This window comes from Struthio camelus, chromosome 2 (assembly GCF_040807025.1).
Source record: "Struthio camelus isolate bStrCam1 chromosome 2, bStrCam1.hap1, whole genome shotgun sequence".
NCBI classification, from domain to species: domain Eukaryota; kingdom Metazoa; phylum Chordata; class Aves; order Struthioniformes; family Struthionidae; genus Struthio; species Struthio camelus.
This window is the reverse complement of record NC_090943.1, coordinates 55,905,022-55,930,974: the sequence shown is the minus strand read 5'-3', so window position 1 is coordinate 55,930,974 and position 25,953 is coordinate 55,905,022. Positions and strand designations below refer to the sequence as shown.

The following is a 25,953-nucleotide window of genomic DNA, read 5'->3' as shown; positions in this document are numbered from 1 at the left end:
CCATTTCTTAACACAGTTCAGAGAGAAAAGCAAGTGAAAATGGATTCTGCAGGACTGAGCTACACACAACTCCCACAGCAGTTCCTCCTCGCAAGCCGAACAGGATAGGGATGTGCATTAAATAAGCCCTTACTATCTCACCACATCACAGTGGTGGCTGTGCTTTAGCTGAAGCTTCACATAGACAAGCATGGGGCTCCTTTTTACTCAGAGCAGTCCTTGGTGCAGCTGTGACTGAGGGTCTTTTTAGACTTAATTTGCTTGCTACTCATTTTTTTAGCTATTTAATTAAAAAAAAAAAAAGACAATCTAAGCAAATTGGTCTGAAGCAAAGACGGATGAGTTCACTGAAGAAACTTTTAAAACAGATTCCTAAAGATCACATACTCTTAATGATATTCTCTATTTTTTCTTTTTTGTGTCTTTCTGAATACATAACACTATGAAAAATATCCACTACCCTATCTGCAATGGAAAGGACAAGCAAAAGCACATCAACTCTCAACTCTATGCTGACAGAGTCTACGTAACACCATGATAAAAACTTGACAATCTCTCCTGGATCACTCAGACCTACATTTTATCGGTGCTTAGTTGTAAGCACCTAGAATAAAAGAAACCACCATTCAGATTTAACTGCATGTGTAAAATTGCCTGGCTATTCTTGAACTGTAAAAAACCTTGCATTTTATGTGCAATTCAAACAAATATCTACTGCTAAATAAGGATTAGTGACTGCACACAGAGCTGGACCAAGAATAAAGTAGCCTTGAGGGTATTTGGGTACAGGGCCATAAGACATGAAAATAAAGTGGATTATGCTGAGGCATGAAACAAATACCTCCCCTAACTATTCTCAAATCATTTAATCTTTATAAAGCAAAAATGTTTTAAAGTCATGCTATATATTCTGCCAATTTTAAAGCTGTTCCCATCACTGCTTCAGTTTCTAACTAGTCTTCACGTTTCAGCAGCTTGCTGAAAAGCCTGAGCCCTCTATTCAGTGTGTGTTGTGGACAGGAGAGCCATGTGCTCCTGGCTGCAGGGCTGCTCCACCATAGCACTGGATCCCAGCCACTCTTCCAGCTTTAGTCATGCTTCATGTGTACTTTCAAGAATGAGCAACTCCATATAGCTCCAGACTTTTTTTTCTAACGCTATTTTGCATCAAAGCAAGGAGGAGTGCTCTCAAAAGCAGCTCTGTGTGGCAAAGTAACACATGAGATTTGCAGGGTGCCTTTGAGCCCTCCACTGTCTTACATGCAGGAGCCTCAGATGTGCTAAGGCTTTCTCTTCTTGAAAGAAACAGGGTCCTTCCTGTGATAGGATAAGTCTTTGTAGAAAAAATATAGTTTACATAAAACTTTAATTTTGTGAGAAGCAGCTGCACTTTCTCTGCCTTGCACACTGGCCTGTATGGTTGGAGGGATACAGGCAGGACCAGCTGGGAGGAGTACTGTTCACTTAGTTAATTTACGTTGTGGTTGCAAAGTAAAAAACTTCAGCGCAATAGTCAAATATCACCATAACTCATCAGCTCCCTTCCAGCTTGTTATCAATCTCACAACAAGTCGCTGACATGCAAACACAGCCATTTAATCATTTCACTGTACAGTGGAACGCTGCTTTTATTCCTCCTTATTTCTCCCCTCTATTTATTTGTTCTCCCACCTCACTGTGGACTAAAGAGTGTGACAAAAATGCAGTGCTGGCGTGCGACCATTTCTGCACTTTAGTACCTGTTACTAATTCAACAGTTATTGCCCTTGATTTGTGTAAGTTTTGAGTTGACTGTCTCAGGTGGTTCAGAGGGAAAATTCTCCACACTCCAATCAATGATCTCAAAATATATGGCATTCCATTGGCTTCAGTGGAAATGTAAGGACATGTTTGCGAACCTTGATAGGTGAAGGCCTTGGTGAAACTTACACAAGGTTTGTTAAGTACTTTAAGAGCTTTATATGAGGCCACTGCATTGGTGCAGATTGCAGGAGGCATCTTACCTCTACTGAAGTTAATGGTAGACACTGTTTTCACTGGAGGGTGACACATCTCAGGATGTCTTGAGCCAGGATATCTGGAGGCCAGGCTTCCAAAATGCAGCTTAGCTTCTCAGAAGGGAGTAAAGAGTTGAATTATTAATTATTTAGGTTTGAGTCAAGCTTAGGTTCAATCGAATTTAATGGCTTCGGGTTCAGCTCCCGTTCAACCCACTGACAAAGAGAGATGGAACTTAAAATGGAAATATTTTTGACTATTTTTAAACTTCATATGATTTCACTATTCCTTTTCACTACTTTTAAACTTCACAATATTTTTGCAACTAAAAAGGTATGTGAGCAATTCATAGATGTATTAAGTAGCCTAAAATAAAATCTTCTATTGAGACCTCAGACTGATAACACCAGAGAGCTGCAACATGCACTTACAGTGTTGGACTAGACAGAATAATTTTTGCCAGTTGATTCAGCTGAGTCACGTCATTTCAATGATGTTTACAGAAAAGTTAGTGCACTTTCTTGCTTATTGAGACATGGTCCATCTGTAATGAACTGGTTTGATTCCATTTTGGAGCATCCTCCACCCAGATCTGAATAGAGCTCATCATGAAATCTCCAAAATAGAAGAAAGAAATTTCAGTTCCTCATCTCTGCTTTCAAGCTCAGATATGTTTAACATTGATTCTGTGATATTACTTGCGGTTTCTGAGCAAAATGTCTCTCCTCGTTTATGTGTTGATTAAATGAAACTTTACCCTATCGTTCAAACTTAGAAGTAGAACTGCTGTCTATGACCACTGTACACATCTGATGAAGCGTACATGTTCAAACAGTGTTTTTCCTTCATCTTTTTTTTTTCAATGACATTTATAAAGCTTCAGGAGAAGAAACAACCCAACAGTTCCAGCTGACATTTTAATAAAATATTATGAAGTTCCTCATGCAGCTGTTCATATTGCAGTTTTTGTTGTCTTAGCAGGCTTCAGGGCTACCATAATACCTTCAGTGATATCACATGCTTACTTCTGCTTCCAGGATAAATACTTTAGGTGATTCTGTGTGGCAGTCAGGTGTTTCTTGTGGTGGCAGAAATCTTTGAGCACAAAGAGTTACTTAAACATACTCTAATTTGAATGCCATTTAGTAGGTCAAACTAAGATAGAGGGTTTTTAACCTGCTTTCCTAAAATAGCAAAATTTATGTAATTACATTGTCTGCCTTTCAGATTCCCCTTAACTTTTGAGCCCACTGGCCACTTTCACTCAAATCTAGCAGAGCACTAGGTGTTACCAAGACATTAAGTTCCTACAGCTTCATGAACGTCAGCTGATAGTAGAAAGCACTGATGTCCCTACAGAGGACTCACAAAGGAGAATGTTTTTTTTTTTGCTGGAATGATTTTCCATTTCACTCGGCAGCAGCAATCCAGCCCATATATAGGCGCATGCATGCACACACAGAAGTTACGGAGAGCCACCAACATGCATGGACTAGCTATAGCACGTGTTCACCTCTGCCCAGCCAAAGGTCTGCAAAGGAGACCGCTGTAGTGATATGGCATGGTATTTCTCATTTATTTTTAAGAAGATATGCATATCATGCTTTATAACTTATATGAGAGAAGAGACTGCATCAGTTTTAACTTTGAAAAATAAAGGAAAAAAACGCTCTCCTATTTAAATGCATCATTAATCCTTCTGGTCATAAGGCACAATGCTCAATCAGTAAAATTTGTCTTCCCTTGATTTTTGCTGATGGTGATGATTGTTACTATCTTATATTCTTATAAGATAGTTCTTATATGTTTCAAGTCTCAGTTATTTTCATCATTTAGTCAAAGTTTCAAGTCCTACTAATATAGGTTCAACTATTTTTCAGAATACTGATTTGCACACACCTACAGTGACTGAAAATAGGAGTGGACCCAGGAGATATTTTGTTAAGTGCCGCTGCATGGGTGACTAAGAAATCCAAAGTAACTTGTGTCACAGTAACCTTCATGGATGGGGGTTTGACCAAGAGTATGTTGTTGAAGGAAGAAGTTACTTAGGATTTGAAAGAAAGGCAAGGGCGTGTATTTTGCAGGTTGATGCATTTGAAAGAGTCTTCACACGGGCAGGCTGGTTCCCTAGCACAAATGACTGCTGCTCTGCTTCCCTTACTTCACCACTGCATTTTTTTTTTTCTTTATTTTAGCACTGTCATATCTGAAGAACAGTCCTGTGGAATATTTTTTCCATTTCCTCTTTGACTGCAGTTCAATTGCTGCTGCAACATATACTACAAGTATCATTTTATGAATTAAGGAGAGATGTTTGCTTACTTATTCCAAGAATTGAATTAAGGATAGCTGTGAGTTTTTGGTAAAATAACAGTAAGAGGTCTGAGACACAGAGAAGAATGATCTTGAAGCATTAATGATCTGTGCATGTTCTGTTGCTGTCAAAGCCCAGTGCTGCAGCCAAGATGTCTCCTGCCCTTGGCTGGCCATGGAATTCCCCTTCTCCCCAATGGCAAAGGTTGGCCATGTGCTTTTTTACATCCCACCATATCCTTTATCATTCCTAGCACAGCTGTATAAAGCACTCCTTCTTTCATTAGTAGTCTTTATAGCTAAAAAAAAAAATTCAAGCATAAAATAAAGGGTCCTCCTTTTTTAATATATCTGAGAAGTTCTTCCCCCATGCACATGCAGTTCTTTTGGGTTGGATCTGGTAAATTTTTTACAGTTCAAGTGAAAACATGAGTTCCCACTGATTTCCTGCTTTGATGCCCTGCTGGGTAGTAAGTTCAACAGCAGTTTGCAATGTGACTTCTAATGCCAGAAACCACTGAGCCCTGGATAAAGGGTCAGTTTTAATTTCCGCAGCCTTACCAAGCCCATCTCAGGAGAGCAATCCACTCTCTCTCCCACACACAGCAAGCAGCTTGCTGGGTGCTACATCTCTCTGCAGCATTCCCAGCTCACGGTTTATTCAGCCATGCAGCCTCCCTCTGGCCCTCAAGCAGCCATCCCCTCCTGCAGCCCACTGGCATTGCACTCCCCTTAGGGACTTCTGGACCCTTCCTCAAGGAAATATCGCCCTAAATGGAGAGCCACTGCTATATAATTAGTAATCAAGTCTGACAACTAGTCTAAGCTAGTCTGGGACAACTAGGCTGACAGCTGCACTGGCACTACCAGGACAATGCCATCAGACTCAAAGGGACTACATTTACCTATATATGTCGAGGCCCCATACCTCACTCATCTGAGACAAATATTGCACAAAAGCTTTGTGGCTGTTTTTTGCTTTTTATAAATCATGCTGCCTGTTAAAACTTCCACACGGTCACTTATTGAGCTCTTTTATTTAGAGAAGGACTACTTTCATTAACAGGTTTACTAGGTTGGCTTGTACTGTGCTTACATCACTGAAGTCTTATCTGTGAGGAATGTAATACACTAGGCTGTATTTCCTATAGTATCAGCAGTAACAGCAATCATCCTGTTTCAAAGAATTATTTTTGAACCCTTTCCATGGTACTTCATGAACGATCTCTCCAACATAGATTAATATTGTACAACCTGCCCTGCACTGTGCATATGTTTTGAGTTATACTTCCCTTAAGACCCTGAGAGCTAATATAGAATTTTGAGGACACGCAGCTGGAGGAGGAGGCAAGAAACATTTTACAGTAACGATGAATACCAAAGACACAGACTCAGAAAGGCATGCACGATCCTAACTCCCACTGTTCTCAACAGAAGCAAAGATCTTCCACTCCTTTCTGACAGGCTATGATGTTTGCTTTTATTTGCACAGTCTGCAGCAGCATGTTATGTACAGATTTCAGTTCACAGTGTAGCAGACGGATGAATAGAAAGTATGTTATTGGGGCATTTTCCTCGTTCCGGTTGTGCAGAAAAACAATCACATACGCACTGTTCAACCAATTATGTTGTTCTCACCCTGTATCAAGTCAGTGGGATATTTCTGCCCCTCCTCTGAAAGAGTTCCCTGATAAAGACATAGCCACAGGTTACTGCACATTAAGACGCAAGCAAGGATCATCTCAGTAACTATATGATACACGACTTCTTAACATAACTTGCCACAGTGTGGTGACTTGGTTGTGTTAACCTGGGCTGTGATATACTTAGCAAAATCTTTCTGAAGATAGGGTGAATACTAGGGAATTTGATTTAGCTTAATCCCCTTCTGCTGCATGCTAATGCAAGACATTGCAGATATCTCGGGAGGAAAAAGCCACCTTTTACAGTAATCCAAGTTATTAAACTAAATCCTTACTGCTATAAACTTCCCTCTTCAATGTATATTTCTTCTCCACAGTGTCTCTTGGTGCTCTGGAGTCCTTGGAGCCACAGTAGCTGTTTAACAGGCTATGTTTACCCACTAGCCAAAATTAGTAGATTACTTAATCTGCTTCTCTCACTGATAAGGGATCCTACTTACTCAGTCCGCTTTAACCACAGTCATACCTTGTGACCATCTTCACCACTCTAGTTTCTGTATCCAGTCACTGTGGCAAATAGCTGACATAGGATAACATAGTTCAACAGATCAAACACCATCCATGTAGGTTCAGCTCTGAGCTACCCAAGGGAAAAGAAGTCAGATGTAGCTCCTGTTTGTATAAATTTAATCAGATCTTCAAACACTGTATCATGCACTTTCCCATTAGTTAAATGGCTTCGTCTCTTTAAGCATACAGTCAAGCCTTGGTCATTATCAGCAGCATGTCTTCAACTTACTCCATGTCTTTGCTATATTTACCACTTGCAGTCTAGTCTTTACATCCCCACTGCACAATACTGCAGACAGCTTGCATAGAGCTCTGCTGGTTTTCTAATGGACTGCTACATCTTGGTTGTTAGTGTATTACCTGACTGTTCATCAGTTGCACTCCTGACAGTCACACTCCATTACCTCCTCCATATTGCTATAATAATTAGACTTTTTGTTTACAGGCACGCAAAGCATTGCTGCAGCCTGTACATACCTCAAGCAAAATTCCAGTCAAATAAAAATGGGCCGAGTGCATCCAAATCTAATGCAGAGGCACGAACGTAATCGTTATTTGACTTCTGTATTATATCAGTAAAAAAATGTAACCCTGCCTTTACTTTGATGGTATTTGACATTTACAACATGATCCTAAGGAATGAAAACAAAATTTTATACATATACACACATACAAACACATTTATATATGTATATGTGTATATACACATATATTTAATCTGCTTTTATGTACGAGTTGGATTCTTGCTTTGGTTTTTTTTAGTGTGTTCCAACAGCTCCGTTATCAGAACACAGAACTTGAAGGGACATCCTGAAGGGTCATTAAATCCTGTCCCCTCATCCTGCAGGCACAAAATCATACTATTCCTTCCACAAAATATTATCCAGCTCTGGCTTAGACAGGGCTTTTTGCTCCCATCGCCGTCAGAGGGCTGGGCCAGAACCTCACGGCTCTGATGGTTAGGAATGCAATATGCAGATTAAGCTTATCCATGGCTTCCTAATATCCATTTACTCCTGTGCTACTGCTGTCATTTCACTTTGGTTAGTCTTTCTAACTCACTAGATTTTTAGCCCCCTAAGCATTTACAGCCTTCATATTCCACCAAGCTTTTATTTCATCTGGCTAACCAAACCATGTTCTGTTAATGTCCCCTCAAAGGTTAGGCCTTCTACTCCCCTCATCACTTCTGTGTGACTGTTCCGGTCCGAGTTTACCTTTCTAGAGGGAACGCTGGAATTTTACACAGTTGTCCAGATAAGGTCTAACAGTGTCTCATCCAGTGACACAGCTACTTCCCTGACCTTGTTGGAAAGCTATTCCTGAAAATTGCTTAGTGATCTCAGTGGCTTTTTTCCCAGACAATACTCGCCTTTTTAAAATGACCATTTGGTAATTGAACCATCCAAACTTTCTGCATGAGATCCTTGCTTTGCAGATATCATTACCGAAATCCTGCTGCACAAAGCATAAAAACAATTTCATATTCTGTGTCTTCAAGAATGGCTTCAGGTTCCTTCCCTGACCCAGATCGTGACACACAAGGGAAAACAACTTCTGTAATCACGCACAAAACTCTAGTAAGCTCAGCACAAAAACATTTAACTCTCTTTTGCATCCTATTCCCCTCCCTCAGCTCTTACAAGTTTGAATGACTGTACTTCACATTTATTCACCTTCAGCTAGGAAGGACAGTATAAAACAGATGAAAGCTTCAGTCAAGAAATGCCAGTAGTTGTTTGAGTTTGTGTTTCTGCTCCACAGGAAAGCAGAATAAAACTTGATCCATTTGCTTCTGGATCTCAGTTTCATAGACCCCTTTGGCAATTTCATTGCAGCAACAGCACCATGGAAAAAATAAGCCCTAATTTTTTAATTCTAGCAAATTTCATTAAATGCAGAGTCTCTTCCCTGTGTGTCTTAAGAAATTCCTTCAGTTTTCACATGCCCTTAATAGTGCTTGGATAAATAAAGTGATTTTGCTTTCAAGTAACCTGTCTGTGTGGGCTGTTAGATTGCAGCAAATCGGCCTTTTTAAAAACCCTAACGCACACAGTGGGTTTTTACCAAGAGTTAAATAAACTATTCAAACCATAATTGCATGTTTATCTTGGAAAAAAAAGTCACCTTTGCCAGCACTGTGATAAGAAATAAACTTTAGACCTCTCTACAGCTTTCAGATTTGTGTTAATAACACACACATGTTTCCTTGCAGCTATCAAGTGGAGCAGCTTCCTAAACTCCTTACTAGAAGCCCAGGATGGACTGGAAATATTATGGGTGCATCCATGTCACCATTTTAGTTCAGATCAGGAGTGCCCTTTTGAAGTGAATCCCCCGATTGTCCCCACTTACCATGCTTTGGTTCACATGGCAAAGCAATCTTGGAGAACATAAACTTGATGAGACGAAATTCTCTGGAAGAAGCATCCCAGGAGTGCCCCCATGGTACTCCAGTTGCTGATGGATGTGAACTCCACAGGACTAGACTAAGCTCATCCAAAGTTAATCCCTCTGAAATGTGTATCTCATGGACATTGGGTCCACTGTTTGTGCCACAGATCCACTCCTACTGGTCCACAGTACTTACTGATACAGACAGATAGCCCAGGTCAAACCAAATGTCACACTTCTCACACATCTTCTCTTGCTTAGTTTCACTGCCTTGATGACACATTTTCTGAAGTTTCAGAGCTGGATTTCAGATATGCCTCAAAGCATTTGGATATTTCATCAAACTCATCTGTGCCTCTTAAGGCAGCAGAGCTGAGCTAAAAATATTGCACATATTTACTTACTCACCAGAAATCTGGTGTTTCTGCTGGAGGTAACATAATGCAGACTCTTCTGCAGTTTGAGCAATTTTTTTTCCATGCCTAGCTAGCAACCAGTGCTGAAAAGAAATAAAAACAAAGCAATAAAATAGAAATAACTGAACGCCCCTCATTCAACTAAAGTTTGACTCTCTGGCATGTCTGAATCATAATACTCAATGAAGTTAGGGACAAATACACCTACTCTTGTTCTTGTCCCAGCTGAAAAAACATATGGCCTTGAACTGTTTGAAATCAGATTGGAGTTTTCAAACTCTGAGAAGGTTGTGTTCATTCGCGTCAGCCAACTGACCTATGGACTATTCTGAGCATTTTGTTAGGTTGTTTTACTTCACTTTTTGGACCACGAGGCTCAGAGAGATGAATTTATAGACTGGTAGGGGTAACACTGCAGTGCACAGCAAAAAGTGACAACTGGAAGCAAGTAGTACAGCCTGATGATCCTTAGAAGAAAGATTCAGAGATAGCCTTATAAGGAACTCTGTATTCCAACGGTGTGTCCCATTCAAAGCATAAATAAAAACTCATTCTTTTAAGCAAGGGAGTAGACACATAAACCACATAAAAACAGCTCACCACTATTATTTCATTCTGTCCTGCTCCACATACACACACTATGGCTACATGCACCAATTCACTGCCAAGTATGGTCTCCAAGGAGGGATTACTACACGTTATCATCCTGAAATGCATTAATGAGACCTGGGGAAGTTATTAATAGTGGCCAATTTCTTTTAACAAATTTCAGCCTCATTTACTGCCTGTATATTCATAAATTCCAGACTCTTGATTGCTCTGCTAGCGTTGCTAACATCATAGCCTGCTGTCAGGCCCCTGAGGGCATCCCCAACCCTGGTGGTCCTGGGCTCCCCCCACCCTGCCCAGCCCCTGTCCCCATTTCAGCCCAGCCCAGGGCCATCAGTCCCTTCCCCACGACGCCACAGTGCTGGGCTCTGGCCCTGCCCCTGCCCAGCCATGGGCCCCCTGATCCTGCCCCTGAGCTGTGGCCTCAGCCTGTCCCTGTTGTCGTGGCAGTGTCTGATGTCTGGGGCCGGGGCTGCCCCTGGCTGTCCCACTCCCTTGTGGGCAGTGGGACAGGCCCTGGCTGCAAGGCCTGACCCTGGTGCCGTGGGGAGCTGTGCAGGGCCCTGACATCTGTGTGAGTTCCTCTAACTACTGATTTTAGCATGGTCACTTACAGTCAGCAACTCGCTGCATACAGACAACCAGCACAGCTTCTGCCCCCAGCACAGCTCTCAAGGTTTTCAATGACTACTGCCACTGTAGATGCATTTCCTAGGACATTTTTGCAAGATCACTTGCACAACAGGGCCATGCGTCCCTTTGTGCAGTAAGTGATAAGCTTTCTTAAAACAGCTGCATTAAAAATAAAGCATGGATTTCATTCACAAAACATTGAAAAATGCAAATACAAACATAACAAATCAAATCCAAGGCCCATGAACTGGGTCCAACCAAAATATGGTCCAGCTGAAAATAACTATGCAAAAGGCTGATAAAATAAGAATGGTTGTGTCACATCTCAGAAGAAAGAGGAAAGCTTTCCACAAACTAAATTTGGATGTCAGTCTGAGAAACTTGCAGGAAATTGCATGCTTTTGTTTTCTGTGTTCAGTCTGAGTTACCTGGAAGCCATCTAATTCTCCAAGAAGTGGTGCCAAATGTTATTTGAGAATTAGGTCCTTTTAAAACGTCATGTTAAGCACAATCCACATCACCCAAACATCACTCATTTCTGAAAAATCTGACTTTTATCTGTGAGGTTAGGAACAGTAGCACATGAGACACACAAGCAAAGTTATAGTCGGGATGGAAGAACTACTAATTCAGTGAAATTCTTATGGATACCAAATCTTCTTTCAGCTAATAATGTAAGAGTGGCCATGCCAGGCCATACCATCAGTCCACCTAGCCTCATATTCTGCTTCTGACACCGGCCCACACTGGGGACCTTTGAAAAAGGAAAGGGGCAATATAGTCATAGCACAGCATTTCTCCAGCATACTCTCCAAACTCCCAGTAGTTTGGTGAGACACAGGTAGGGTCACCGAATAACACTACAGACAAGGTGGTTCTGCAGGGGTTGTCTGCTTGTATAAATTATTAACAAAAACAAGGATGTCTGCCAGAACGCTGCACACAAACTTTGCCACACCTCCTAGCTTACTGCAAAGTTTGCAGTAGGAGGTACTGCAAGGAAACATGCAACTTGGGATAAAAATACCAGATTTGGTAAGTGGTGAAACAGATGAACACATTAAAAGACTTCTTAGGAATCCAAGACTAGCTAGCTTGTGTTTAATTTCCTCCCAAAATTTACATTTATTCAATGTTCTTCACAGTTCTGCTGTCATAGTTAGCTTCCCCATGGGCAGGACAGCTAGGATCTGTTGGATCTAGGATCTCTGACATATCACTTTGGGTTATTTTTCACCCACTTTGCTTCCTGCTTTTCTCAGGGAATTCTTACCAGTATCCCAGACAGAAATATCTATGAGCCTGTTTTGAAGGCAAGAAAATGAGTTGCCCTTTGAATTACCAGTATCCAGCAGGATTATAGTAGCTAAAAAGGAACCTTTAAATATAAAGAAGAAAATCTGATGAAAGAATTATCTCCAAATTAATACTATCTATCCGCACTAAAAAACATGTAAAAAAGAGAGAGAAAGCAAGCCAGCTTAAACTAGAGTATATTTTGGAGAAAGTGTGCCAATTTCTACTTTAAAACAACCCCATGCAACTCCTGTGAAGCCATTACCAACTGGATAAGGACCAGGCAGAAGGTAAATAGCTTTGCAGTGACTGGAGAAAAATCTGTTTTCCCATGTCCTTCCTCAGCCTTGTCCAGCCTTCCAGCAAATCCAAGAGAGTGAAAGGAGAATGGTGCAAAACACACCAACCCGGCTCCCTTCTGCCCTGGGGATAAGAGAGAAGCAGGGTTGTATCAGTGCCTCCTTCCCCTTCCCTTCCCTTTGGCAGTGAGGACCAATGCTTTGTGTGTGGAGAGACAGATTACAGGGACAGAGCAATGGCTGTGGTCCTCTTGACTACTTTGCCAAGGGCAGAGGAAAGCTCCTTCGAAAGCCAAGCAACTTTTGCTGCTGCTGAGTCAGGATGGGTAGGGTGGGGAAGGGTTAGGGTTACCTGGGCAGACGGAGTCACTCCCTGTGCTGCTCTTGCCCACTTCATTACCTCTGGTAGCAACAACGCAGCCTCATCTTCCCATCCCTCATGCCCTAGACAGCACCAAAACTTTTGCCTGCAGGGCTGAGGAGTGCGGTGGCAGTTCTGAGCACGCCAACAAGAAAGAAATGCAATAACCTGAAGCTAGTTAATGGGAACGTACATAATCCCTCCAGTACAGTAAACCAACACCCAGTGAGGCTGTAAAGTCAGGTCAAAAATTAATCCTTTAATCTTTTTCTCTAGTTTGCACAGTACCACTGAGTAGCAAAATATCAGTCAAGTGAGAAAAAACTGTCCATATTGCAGTGAATGGACTCATATTCATATTAAAGCTAACTGACACTCCAAGATTTACACAAGGTGAACTGCTTGCCCAAGGTAAAATACCACAGGCTCCATATCTAAACTGTGGCTCAAGTAGTGGAGTGAAACAGTTTCTCAGGGAATACCAATCAGATTCGCTCTCTGCGTTTGATGCATTATTTTTTAACCTTCAGGGAGGCTCTGAAAAACATGTCTCAGTCTTTGCAACAAGCCCCTACTATGAACTAGACAAGACAGCAAGCACATTTCCTCTTCTTGTACACAATTTCATTAACAATGGAGTCAAATCTGCAAATAACATGCTATGTCTGCAAATCTGCAATACAACATGCTATATCTGAAATAGAGACTAGATTTTTAGACTCATGTAAGAGTCTAAAATTAGCTAGGATGTTACCCTGGGCAAAAATCATAACTAAGATACTTTACAGAGAGCCAAACAATGATCCAGATTACCTTATTTGCATGCAAGGATGAATTACATTTGCAGAAGTTATGTAAATGTGGGTATACACGGAACATCAACTTCCTTATCCTTGTCCTCCTTATACATCAGTCTCCATGTCCATACCCTTCATGATAACCCATTTCCCTCTCATTATCAAGTCCGTGAGTTTTATAAACTGGAAGAAAGGACTGGTTTAGCTATAATATAATACTGCGGTCAACTGAAGACAGACTGCACTTGGTACATTCATTAGAAATGGCAGTCATTTAATAATGAAGCTAGATTAAGGCCCCCATTGGGCAAAATATGAAATATTATTACTTCAAGCTTGTCTTCACTGTCGTATTAACACTAGGAAAAACCCCTGTCATTACTGCTAGACGAACTCTAAAACCTGCCCACGCACCAAGATCTCAAATCTGCATTGAAACTCTACCTCACATACCCTTCAGATAGGCACAGGAAAAGTAGGCTAAGAAACTTGCAGGACTGGAGCCACAGGCCACGGACTGTTAGAGTAACTAGTAACTGCTGATACAATTTTTCTATCTTTTAAATATTCCTTCACAATGTACCCCTTCTTTCTCAAGTCCTATCACCGCAAGTACAGTAATTCTAAAGCAATAACTTAACTATCTCAGCTACTTCTGAGTATCTCCTCGCAGGATCAGGTCCCGGGTACCACACTTAGATGAGCCCTGTTCTGCACTTCTCCAAATGTGCAGGCTGCAACCAAAGCTGACCTTGAATGAGGAGTACAACAGCAACAAGGTTGCTCGATCCTACCCGAAGCTTTGTTAACGAAACCTATATAGAATCCAGATAATCAATTTGCATGCTATTCTTACTGCTAAAAGAGAGCATTTGTAAGCTAATAAACAAGATTTAAAGACAGAAATCCTCAGGCTTACAGCACCTAGGAGAAAAGTCAATATATACTAATCAAGGGTTTAAATCTGCCCTATTAACTATCTCAGTGTAGGCTTCACTAATACAATAGTCTCATTCATCCCCAAACTGGTATACAGGAGTCACTAACCAGGGGACACCACCAATGGAATCCATTTCAAGAAGGTAAATGCCTTTTTGGTTCCTGAACTTGATTAGCAGACAGCGCAGTGTTTCTGTGAGACTGCATTTCATACACAGGAAGAATATTCTGTTTGCTCTGCTCAAAGTAGTTTTGTTTGTTTTCCTAAATGTAGGAAAAACACTGTAGAAAATTAAACATGATACAGATGAATGCAAAGATATTATAAGGGTTATCATGATGTGGAGTCAACAGAGGGTAAGGAAAGCATCACACAGCTCTGACCTACCCCCTCAGATACCCAAGGAAGTAGGAGCGGAACGCTAAGCCTATGTCTACAACAGCAAGAAGTGTGGATCCTAAGGAGTGGCAGAAATGCTGCATTGCTGGAGCATATTTTCCAGTTTAATTTCCTCTCAAAATAATCCAGTCCCTGAGCTCTGAGACCTCTCTGCAATACAAAACAAACCATGGTAACTGTGGGCAATCTCCTGACTCACTTCAAAAGTGTGCTCTGATCCAAACGAAAACATGTTTAACTAATGCTACAAAAATGCAGCTTCAGTTCATGACATATACCACAAGTTGAGGGGGAAGGAGGAAGGTAGGAGTATAGGAGAGAGAGGAGAAAAAAGAGGAACTCAGTTAAAAGTCTGGTCGACTTAAATTTTTTTTCCCAAGAAATGAAGAACTGATAAAACAAGTGATAGTAGTGCTATATATTTTTTCTCCCACTGAGCTATCCAACTAGTTTTTCTTGTTCATTTATTACATTGACTATTGGTTGTGCTTTATATAGAAAAATCACACTGGATTTCAAATATTTGAAGACTGCCAGAGGCACAGCTGGGAGGGAGGAAGATTGCTTTCAGTAAGCACACTGGAGAAAAGGGGTGTCTAATTCTCCATCAGAAATAACAGCTCTTACACACTAAAAGATGATATTGGAATGAGAGCAGAGGACATAAAATGGCAATAAGTAAACATAATCTGGAAAAATGGGAGATTTAAAATCATCAGGGCATTTGAGCTATGGAACTAGTTTCCAGTGGAACTCAGGAGACAGAGCTTAAGACGAAACTTTATCATTTTCTAGAGGAAATTGCTAGACACAGCTGCCTACAATACTGGACTGCAGCCAAAAAGTCCCTCCCAGTTCCATGAGGACTGCATCAAATCCCAAAGTCTGATTCCCGTGAGTAACGGCCATGAAAGATCATTTACCCTAGTGCAAAAGGAAGTGAACTTTCTGCTCTCACACCAGAAGGATGGTGTTTTTACATCCCATCTGGGTGAGTGTTAAGGACAGTTAAAGCTGAAGCATTAGACAAGAGTAGGCTTTCAGATTTCAAAAGTCATTGCTTACCCCTTTCTTTGACCTATAGCTGATCATGGGCTCAACTCTAACTTCAGACATACATCCCTTACCTACTTTGTTGCTGTGACGTGCCAAATGGCAGAGATTATTGTCTTTGCAGATGACACTATTATTCCATGAACATTCAAGTGCCTTTCCATAGAAACTGTAAACTCTCTATCACATAGCTGTTAGGTTTGGACCAGCCTTCCCACAATCTAAGTGCATATCAGATCAGTGACCTAGGATATTATCTGCGCTATCTCACAATGCATTCAAGCAATATTGCCTGAAGATTAATTCATTTGCTATGCCCGATTTGTTTTCACATGTCCAGATTCTCATTTTTTAATTATACTGAAAAAGATTTCTTACATTTTTAAAAGATTTTTCATTGAAAAGGCCAATCATTTTCTGACTTCTGAAATTTCAGTCAAAACACTACACATTCTCATTTCTTTTGAGTTTGCTGAATGGACCTTAGACTGTAGAACAAATGCATGTAGATTATATCCACCACAGAGTTTACCATCTTTGCATGAATGTTGCATGATTTATTAACATCTTCATTTAAAAAATGTAGTATTAACATTCGAGACTAATTTGCGTGCGTGTGTGTGTGTGTGTGTGTGTGTGCGCACGCGCTCATACACACACACACATATATACATATATATAAACTTTGGTAAATGATTTGTTAGAAGATTGGTTTGGAAATGGAAACAGATCTGCCCTGTTGCTTGGAATTAAAGAGATGCACCGGACTGTCATTATGGAAGTGTTTTGCACTTCTTGTAAATGCAATTATATGAAAACACAAAGCAAGTGAAAAAAGTATAAAATGATTTTTTGAATTATCATATTTCAAAAGAATATATTGACAGTCCCTGTGAGATAACAGAAAATGAGAGCTAGCCAGGAATAGCTAATTGCTAGGTTTCACATACAGTAAATGTCAAAAAGGAATTAAAGCGCAAAAGGCATCAGCTAAACCATCACCAGCTTCCATACTTGCTATCTTTCTTTTCAAAACCGTTTCTCTTTATTATCTTGGTTTAATTGCACACACATACACAGGCACACATAGCTCTGATTTCTGTGCTTTGGTCAAGACACAAATTGTAGGAAAAAAATAACATTTTTGTCATATTTGTTTTATCCCAAAACGAAATGTTTCACTAACGATGGGGGGGTGCTCTTTTTAAAGTGCATATTTGGACAGGTTTTGAGTAAGAATGTCACTTTGAAACAAAATATTGCAAATTTTTTTTAAGAGAGATTTACAGCTCTTTTGTCTTCATTTTTCTTTTTGGTTACAGCTGAAACTATTCATTAACTTCTGCAGATTCTTTCACCTGGCCTAAAAGTATACTTCTTTTAAAATGAATAAGCTATTAGTCAAAAAAAAAAATCAAATGCCACATAGACAAATCCACTGTTTTCACTAATAAGACCAACCCTTTGGGAGCACGCTCTGCACCCACGGCAACCTGAAGCAACTAAGCAATTAGCTATAGTGTTACAATATTTAAGCACCTCTCCTTATCTCTGTGTTAGGGAAACATGAGATTGCTGAGGTCAAAACATGGCAAGTGGCTCAGAGTCATACAAACCTCTAATTAGAATAACCTAATTAATCAATGAAATCAGCATGATCATCATTATGATCTCATTAATTACCATTATCAAGATGCTATTTGTTAGCATTTGCATTATTATTCAGCTGAATGTTGATCGGTTTGCCTCGGTTTCAGATTTCAGTATTTTCCTTTTCAGCAACTCCTGCTGAAAGAATTAAAATCAAACATCATTTCCCACATATGCTCACGCTTTAATCTTCTTTCACTACAGTTTGCTTTCAACTGCCTTCCCCCCCACTTCCATAACTGCTTATCATTTATCTTTTGAAAAAACAATTAAGAAGCGATACAGCTTACTGGCATCATTATCAGCACAGCTTTTTTTTCTAGTTTTAACATTTATATTTACAGCCCAACATTTGTTCTGCTCCCCATAGTAGTGGAAATAAATACCATATGCAAGGGAGCTGCCTTGCAGGGAAGAGAAAAGGATGTGTGTGGGCACTCGTGTGCAACCCGGTGTGTGCGAGCATAAAATGGTGTGTGCCATGAGCACCGGAGAGCGCAGGCAGGCCCAGGTCTCACTTTGCTGTTGGCTGACGGTGGACCTCGTCCCGTTGACTACACATTCATGCTCCCGACCCATACACAGCTGGGCCTGTGCTTTTGTGGCACACAGCTGGCCATGCTATGGTGACTCCTAGCTAGCTTCTTTCACTGGAAGAGCTCAATACACCTCCCAAGGGAGGAGATGTTGGTCAAGAGGAACAGGGTACCCGTCGTCTTGCAGCAGGCCAGCTGCTAGGGTAGCATCCCAGTTCCCCTTGTGCTAGCACCATGTCCCATGCACTGCACCACGTCACTTAGTGTTAGCTTCAAGCCAGTGGGAGATTCTTCAAAACTGAGGTCCACTTCAAAATGGAGGTCTACTTCTCCTCTAACAGTAGTGTTAAAGCACGGGCACTCTCTGCAGTGCTCCCAAAACCAGACCTGGTGTTTTCTTTTTAATGTACATTTCCATTCCTTGTGTCTCCAATTTACGCAGTTGCATAATTCCAGCCCATACCTGTAATACATAATTATCCTCTGATTAAGTGAAAAAACACTTTTTTTTTTCCAGATCAGCTACTCAATGTGAATGAGATAAGCCCACTAAAAGGTCAAGGATAATGATACAATCCACAGATTTTTTTAATGTCAAATCAGTCTCGCAGTGTTTGAATAATGAAGTCTTATTTTCAATAGTAACATTGTATTTGATTTCTAAAGGCCTCACATATGTTCCTATCAGGCTTTTTAGAATCCATGAGGCACATAAATCTCATTAAAAATAATTGGAGTGGGGCATATAGGTACTTTGGGGACTTTTTCCTGAGTAGCTACCTGTATCTTTAACCACCTAGATACCTTTAAAATTTGGGCTATAGTGAACACAAGTCATTTGCGTTTCCTGCCAAGCACCACTTTTTATTATTAAAGTGATTGTGAAACATTATTTCTGTTGATCCTGTCAGTCCTAGTTGTGACCAAAAGCCAAGAAAGAGCAAGTTCTGAATTAGTGCTGCAAAGTGGGAAGGAACAGCACCAAAAAATTGCCTAATAAAAGTTTGCCCCAGTCCCTTGGAGCATGCTGAAATATAAGGAAGATAGATCAGACCTTTTCCCAGCCTCATTATCTTACCTGCCACAGCCCTGCAATATTCTGGGGTGTCACCTGAACCCTAACCCGCAGCCTAGCATCTTTTAACATGCTGATGGTTTATTTCAGGTGTCAGAAGTAGTTCCGATTACCTGAACTTCCTTGACAGTCATGTGAATTGTGCCCATGTATCTAATTATAAGCACTAACACATACCTTAAGGTTTTTGGAACAAATTACAGAAGGATGATTTGAGAAGGGTAGTTTATTTCTAGTTTGGCTGGGCTCAATTATAGCAGCATATAGCCTTGAAAAAGAGGAGGAAAATCTTTTTTCGGTGGGCAGAGCGGCATTTATTGCTAACAAGCAACCAACATCTTACTTCAGGAAGGTCTTGTCCCCAAGGCTGTACCAGTTTCTAGAAGTCTATCTTTCTAGGTTGACCAAGAAGCATGCAACAGTATGCAGTGCAGTTTAGAAGACCCTGAGTACAAATTCATGAAGAGAAAGGAGGAGTAATAGGCCATATGACACTTTTTCTCAAGGTAGGCTAATCCCATTGCTTAGGAAAGAGAGGAAGGTTTTAATCCCTCTTTAAGAAGCAGTTAAAAGTTCAGTCTGCTGCCCATGGTGAGCTACTGCTCCGAGAGTGCAGCCTACTGTGTCTGCACAGCATCTCCAGCTATGCCATAATGACCTATAGGCACTCTAATTTTTTATAGGGTTGGTCTTGGAAAAAGGTCAACTACCTTCCTGAGCTGTTGCCAAAAAGTCCTCCCTCTCTTCCCTCCCTCTGACCTCAAGAGAACACTATCATTTTTCATGACCAAAGAATTCAGATACAATTCCACATGGTTCAAAAACGTGGCAAATGGAAGCACAGCTCATACAAATGCCCACAATACTCTTATTTCTGAATAATTACAAGCAAGACACTGTTGTGACATTTAAATACAGTTAACCAAATTAAAATTTGGCTTTTTCACTGCAGAACTCTTAAGTATAGTCTAGCTGGTAAAGCATCAGCCCAGCGAGTTCCGCCTAGAGGCATAGCTGTCTCAACGTTTGCATAGCTCTACTAGCTAACACAGAGCTTTTAGACTGGACTCTTAAAACATCAGGTATGCCAGCCTTTGGAAGTGGATTTGTTAATAAGTAGGTTTCGATTTGTTCTCTGAACTTCCTGATCAACTTAATCTTCTTGCCGTGAGCCAGACAAAACTACCATAGTATCTATACTTTTGTCCCCATTCTCTCACCTTTGCTGCGAATATCCCTCCCCAGTTAGGTAATGAATCTTAGAGGTTCAACTTTCTGCAATCAGTAAAGCATATACCACAGCACAAGCAGCAATGAAAAACAAAGCATTAATTCACCAACTTCTGTAAAATAAACACATAAAATGAACATATGTTTCCTTTCAGAGGACTTAGCAGCTTATTTGACTACCCCAGCATTTACTTTGGATTTTAGAAAACATCCATCCAAGACATTCCAATATGCATAGCTCACAGCCTTTAGTGTGTCCGAATTCACACCACTTGGAGGGACGTATAAACTATCAACTCTTTTATTAGTGGGAGACCAACATACAGAGAGATTAAGTATTCCTCTGCTGCACACAAGAAATCAGCAATGGATCAGGGAACTGAACGCACACCCTCAGAGTGCCACATAACTATTTGTTATACTATTGCATGTCTGCACCTCAGCTTGTACAAACCTACTGCTCATCTGTGGTTAAAAACTCTTAGTCTCTTCTTTTGTCCCACAGGCGTAGAGACTTCCTCTCTTCCACTGCTAGCTCCTCCTGCTTCACCAGCGCTAATTATGTTCGCAGCTCAAAGTAAATTCTTCCCAAAGCAACTTATCCTATCTGGGTTAATTTGAAATGGGCAGTTTTGAGAGTGAAAGAAGGGCTTGTGTGCCCAAAAGTCCTTTCCGCTTTTTTCTTTGCTCGTCTAAACAACCAATATCACTACTCCCTGCAAATCTTCCTTATGTCCTTAAATCATCGTGACTGCAACGCAACTACTAATGGATACCGCGTCCTCTACTACAGGAAGTTTATGACCTGACACCAAACCTTCAGATCCAAAAAGTGAACTGCTGAGAGAAACTTAAGTCCAGACATGAACTCAAAGTTTGTTACTTTACGTCTGAGGTGGCCTGGCCCCAAATCTCCTTGAAAACCTATGGAAAAAGTATCCTTTAGCTTCCAGAGAGATGAGGGCTGAATAAGTACTCTTTACGTGTCAGTTCTGTATTTTAAATCTATCCCTGCTTTCCTCTCTCACAGCACTGTGTAATCTTCTGGAAAAGGTCTGCCTACCTGACTGATCTACTTATTTTTGTGTCTCCACAGTCAAGGCCCATGTATTCCAGGACGAAACTATCTTCAGACTTCTGTAAAGTCAGATTTACTATTTTCATCTCTTATGTATTGTTATTTTAATGTTTTCCTACCCTTGAATACTCTGTCTACTGTTTCACAGGTATTCCAGTCAGGAAATCCAATCCTTAGACTGTATTAAAGTAGCACTTTAATATATGAATAATGCCTGAAATTGTTGTTATTGCTCAGTAAGTGAACTTCTGAAAAAAAGAAAATCTTGCGCAGTTGTGACGTGCCACTACAGGGGAGTCCAAGATTTTTTCAGACTCTGGGTTGAGTTGCACTGAACTTGAGAGATCATCATTTGGCAGATATAAGAATTTATTAGATCTAAGCGGTTCTACACGTATGATGGACACTGGACAACGCTAAACAACTAACAGCAGACAATCTACAAGTATAACAAAGCTAAAAAGTATAGTAAAGAACTAAAAAGCACAGTACAATGACTGTTCTCGAACGCACGGTATAATGACTGCTCTTGCCCTTTCCTTGTCCTTATGGGCCACCCCTCCAGCATAGTTTTCCCCAGATTACTCTCACCACACTTGAGCTGTGCCACAAGGATTTAGGTTCTCCCTGGCAGCTGGCATCAGGGGCGTCCCTGCTGATGGGTGCGTTGTCGGACTGCAGGCCAGCTGCCGGTGAGTCCGAGTCCACAGAGAGGTATGTGGCTTACTTTCTTTTATCCTTCCCAGGCTTAGTTCATTATTCAGTTAATCAGTGCCAGACCATAGCTGGACAATGGAACAGATGGCCTCAGGTGATAACAGTATGGATGCCAACACGATGGTCAACAGAATGCTCAGCAGTACGTTCAGCAGCTATCAGTACACGTATTCAACAGATATCAGTACCGAATTCCAAGGTACCCAGGTGCTTACAGTGTGAATCTGCGGTGTCACTTCTCCTTTGCTGATTAGGTTTGCTCTGCACTCATGGGGTCACTGGAGGCCTATGGCAACCCCACAGTGTGGTGGCTCTGGCCGTGGTGCACCCAGGGTTCCTAAACTCTTGGGGAGCACCCCAGAGCAAACCCGTCTTCTATGGGCTGCACCATCCTGAGTGCCACACTTGCCTGTGTGGTGCCTATCAACAGTGGATTTTCTCTCTCTAACAGGCTGTTTTGAAAGTAGAATTGTTGAAGTGTATCAACTAGAAAAAATAGTGGTAATAACTGAATACTTATAATTCCTTTCAGAAAAGGAGAGAGCAAGCCCCAGAGCACTGAATTGCAGGGATTTTTGTGATGCTACTGCCTGATGAGTTTTACATAAAATTCTATTTTGATTATATTGATGAAGATAATGGTGCAAGCTCAAGAGAAACTTGAACTGAAAATCATAAACATTCCCTTGGTCTATTATTCTTGATGCAATGTTCATTTTGCCATTAATGAGATAAATGAAATAGTCTCATTTGTTTCTTTTTCAATTTCAGCTAGGACAGATCTAGCCTAACAGCAGCGTCCCTAAAGACTTCACTTGAGAACTGAAGGAAACAAATAGGGTCACATTTCCACTTCAGGAGCTGTTGGGTCATAAAAAAATATAATTTTTACAGATCTTTATAATTAAGTCCATCTAAATATCAAACATGAACATTTCTGTTAACCTCTTCTTTAGCCCTCAGTCTTGCAGCTGTTCTACTGAAGTAAATCATCTGCAAAAGGAAATGCAGGATAGAAACTCTCCTAAAATGATGATTTAAAAACAGAGATGATTTGAGATCTGTGATTAAAATCTCACATTTCTGTAAATTGTTCTTAACCCTCTTGGTTTCAGTAAGAATAAACATCACCTGAGAGAAAAATATTTGAGTCCTAAACATCTGACTTTCCCAAATTAGCCTGATACAACAAAAAGGAGTGCAGGAGTGCCTTTTTCAAGTAAGGAGTGTTTCTTTAGTTATAGATGTTGCAGCTGCCTTGAAACTACCTAGAAATTAACTGCTCAGACTTTGGATGACATCAGCCCTCCAGAAAGGAAATACATAATCCACCATCACGACCATGAACCTGGGGGGGGACGTCAAGAAACAGCAATTTACACAGGGCTAGAGCTGCAAACAAAAGCGTGAGCATAGGTATAACACATGTGCTCTCCTAAAACAAACAAACATTTGGGTTTTATATTTTAAGTCTTTGATCCTCATGAAGACACACAAGAACGAGCGAGATATGAGAACACCTTCCATAGCTCAAATTGCGGTGTCTGTTTAAACTGAAGAGTCTGTTAAATTTGTTCTGAAATTACCTAGTACAGTGCATATTTAAAACAAACAAACAAATAGGTGAAGGTGGGTCATCTTCTTCCCAGGACAAACAAATACAGAGGCGCTTAGGGATGCTGTGCTATTGTTAAAGGCCTCCACAGATTCCCAAAGAGTCTTGCAGCAGGTAAAGACAGAGGAGAAAAGGACAAGAGATCACACAGCCCCTGACATAGGCGAGCAACGGACAGGTTTGCTCGTTTTGTTTCCTTTTGAATGTTCAGTGTTTCTGAGCTTTTCAGCATACGGATATTTTAGTGAAAATATTTTTGTACCATAACAATTAGGGCAGGGGTAGGTGGCATGACGCTACATCTATTTGGGACCAGAACTTTGTGATTTGGACAAAATAAAAATCAGTACTATCAATAAATTCTCATTATTGTTTTTCAAGACTTGTCTTTTTTTTTTTTACATAAAATTTCATAGAGCTCTGGAAAGCATGAGCATTTGGAAATGGTGAAATCAATGAATGGAGTGCAGTTGTTAGCTCTCTGACTTAGGTAACGATTGTAGGCCCTGGTCCTATTTTCAAACGTCACATTTCATCATAATTCAAAAAATAAAATTGGCATTTTATTTTGTCTGCAACTGTGACTTCCATGTAAGAACATGAATCTAGGTGCTAGAATCTTAAAAATAACAGCAAGAATTACTACACCCAATACCAGAAGGCTGTAAGATTTAAAAAAAAAAAAAAAAAAAAAGAGACCCATGTCAATTGACAATAGTCTGCACTAGCTGGGCTCCCAATGCTGACTAGCCCCGGACACAGCACTGCAACTGTACGAGAGGACCCTTCTGCCCTTCAGTCCCCAGCCCTGGCAGGGAGGAGAAGTTTTGGGGTAAGAATAGGCCAGCCAAAGAATTTGTCATGGCCAATCCACCAGGAAAAACTGTTTCATTACGTTCCTGTGCCAAACTCTGAATTGTTATCCAGTCTAGGAAGGATGCTAAGATTGTATTATAATGAACTGTCACAAAAATCTTTTTCCTAAACTCATAAATTTCTGGCAGTTCTAGATCTTATATCTAACTTTACATAAGAGTTTCAGAACATCAATATTTGATTAGAGTATTCAGCACACAAACCCCCACCACAAGCATTTCAAATGAATTTAATGTAATAAATTAATGAAATCTGGCACCTTTATCTTGTTCATATAGAAGCCAAGGAAGGCATTTAATTCAGCATGACTACGCTTTAGGACTTTAGTCAGTCATTTTAGTCAGTTTAGGACTGATCCTTCCCCTTGTTATTTTTGCACCTATATGAACTGTTGGACTTTGGCAGAGTTTATTTAATCTATGACTGATAACACAACAGAGAACCAAATTTATTTCCAGAAGCTTGCAATATAAACAGTCTGGTGTCTGCCTTCATATTTTCTATAGGTCTGGTCATTCCTTATCAGAGGTTGTACCATGAACTGCTTTACTGTTAGGATTCAAGGTCCAAAGCAATAATGCTGTGTGTAGAGGTAGATATTCAAAATACATAAAATCCATCAGGGAGCTGAGCCTTCAAGTGCTGTTAGTTCTTTTGCTTCCTCAAATTTTCCTTCTGCTTTTCCTCCTTTTCAGAGTTTAAGGAAAATGTTAATTTATTAAGAAGTCATGGAATTACATTACCTACCTGCTACAAGCTAGAGTACCCCAAGCTACATTGTTTTGTGCAAGGGGCAAGCTCAGCTGGTTACCTGTAGCAGCAGAGAACTTGCTGAAGCTGCTGAGAGCTGCTTTTGCCTTCCCACCCATCACGCAGAGCACATGTGCGTTAGCGTGTCTCTCTTGCATTCTTCTGGTGAACCTCAGGTGGTTATTGCTAATTCGGATGCTAAAGTTTCTAGTACTATGTTTTATTTCAAAGGTGATTCTAGAGGAGGGGGCCTCATTCCTGCACTATATTTCCCTGTGTGGTAGTAACGGCTGTTTGCTCCTTCATGCCATGTCAAAAGGCTGCTGGATACTGAGCATGGCCTTGTAAGTTGATGATAGTTTGTAAAAATACTGAAGTGCAACTGTGCAAGTGTTTACTGAAGTGTAAAAAGCTAACACACACACACAGGCAAAACCATGCTGCACTTCAGGCTTTAGAAAGATGGATAGCATTAAACGATCAGTAGAGGAAACTTCTAAGATTAGACTTCATCTCTTTAAAGAACTACCAAAAGAAGGAAATAACAGATAACAAGGAACGAAATGTTTCCAACTGCCTGACCAGTCTCCAGCACCCTCTTTACACAGTATTGTGCAAACTAATATTTGCAAGCGCTTCTAAAAACAAGGAGTTTCACTTTTGGCGCAGCAGACATAGAAATACTAACAAAGAGAGTCCCCC

The 25,953-nt window shown here is 40.6% G+C and overlaps 1 long non-coding RNA gene across 3 annotated transcripts in view; it reads right to left on the bottom strand.

The window, feature by feature from the left end:
* LOC138066177 (uncharacterized) overlaps positions 1 to 25,953 on the bottom strand; it is a 42,656-nt gene that overhangs the window by 7,663 nt on the left and 9,040 nt on the right. For 2 of the 3 annotated variants that reach the window (XR_011139416.1, XR_011139418.1), the window contains exon 3: positions 2,004 to 2,108. This is a non-coding gene — a long non-coding RNA (uncharacterized lncRNA). Of the gene's footprint in view, positions 1 to 2,003; positions 2,109 to 9,329; positions 9,410 to 25,953 lie in introns of those variants that run through there. The other variant, XR_011139417.1, reaches the window with a different exon arrangement.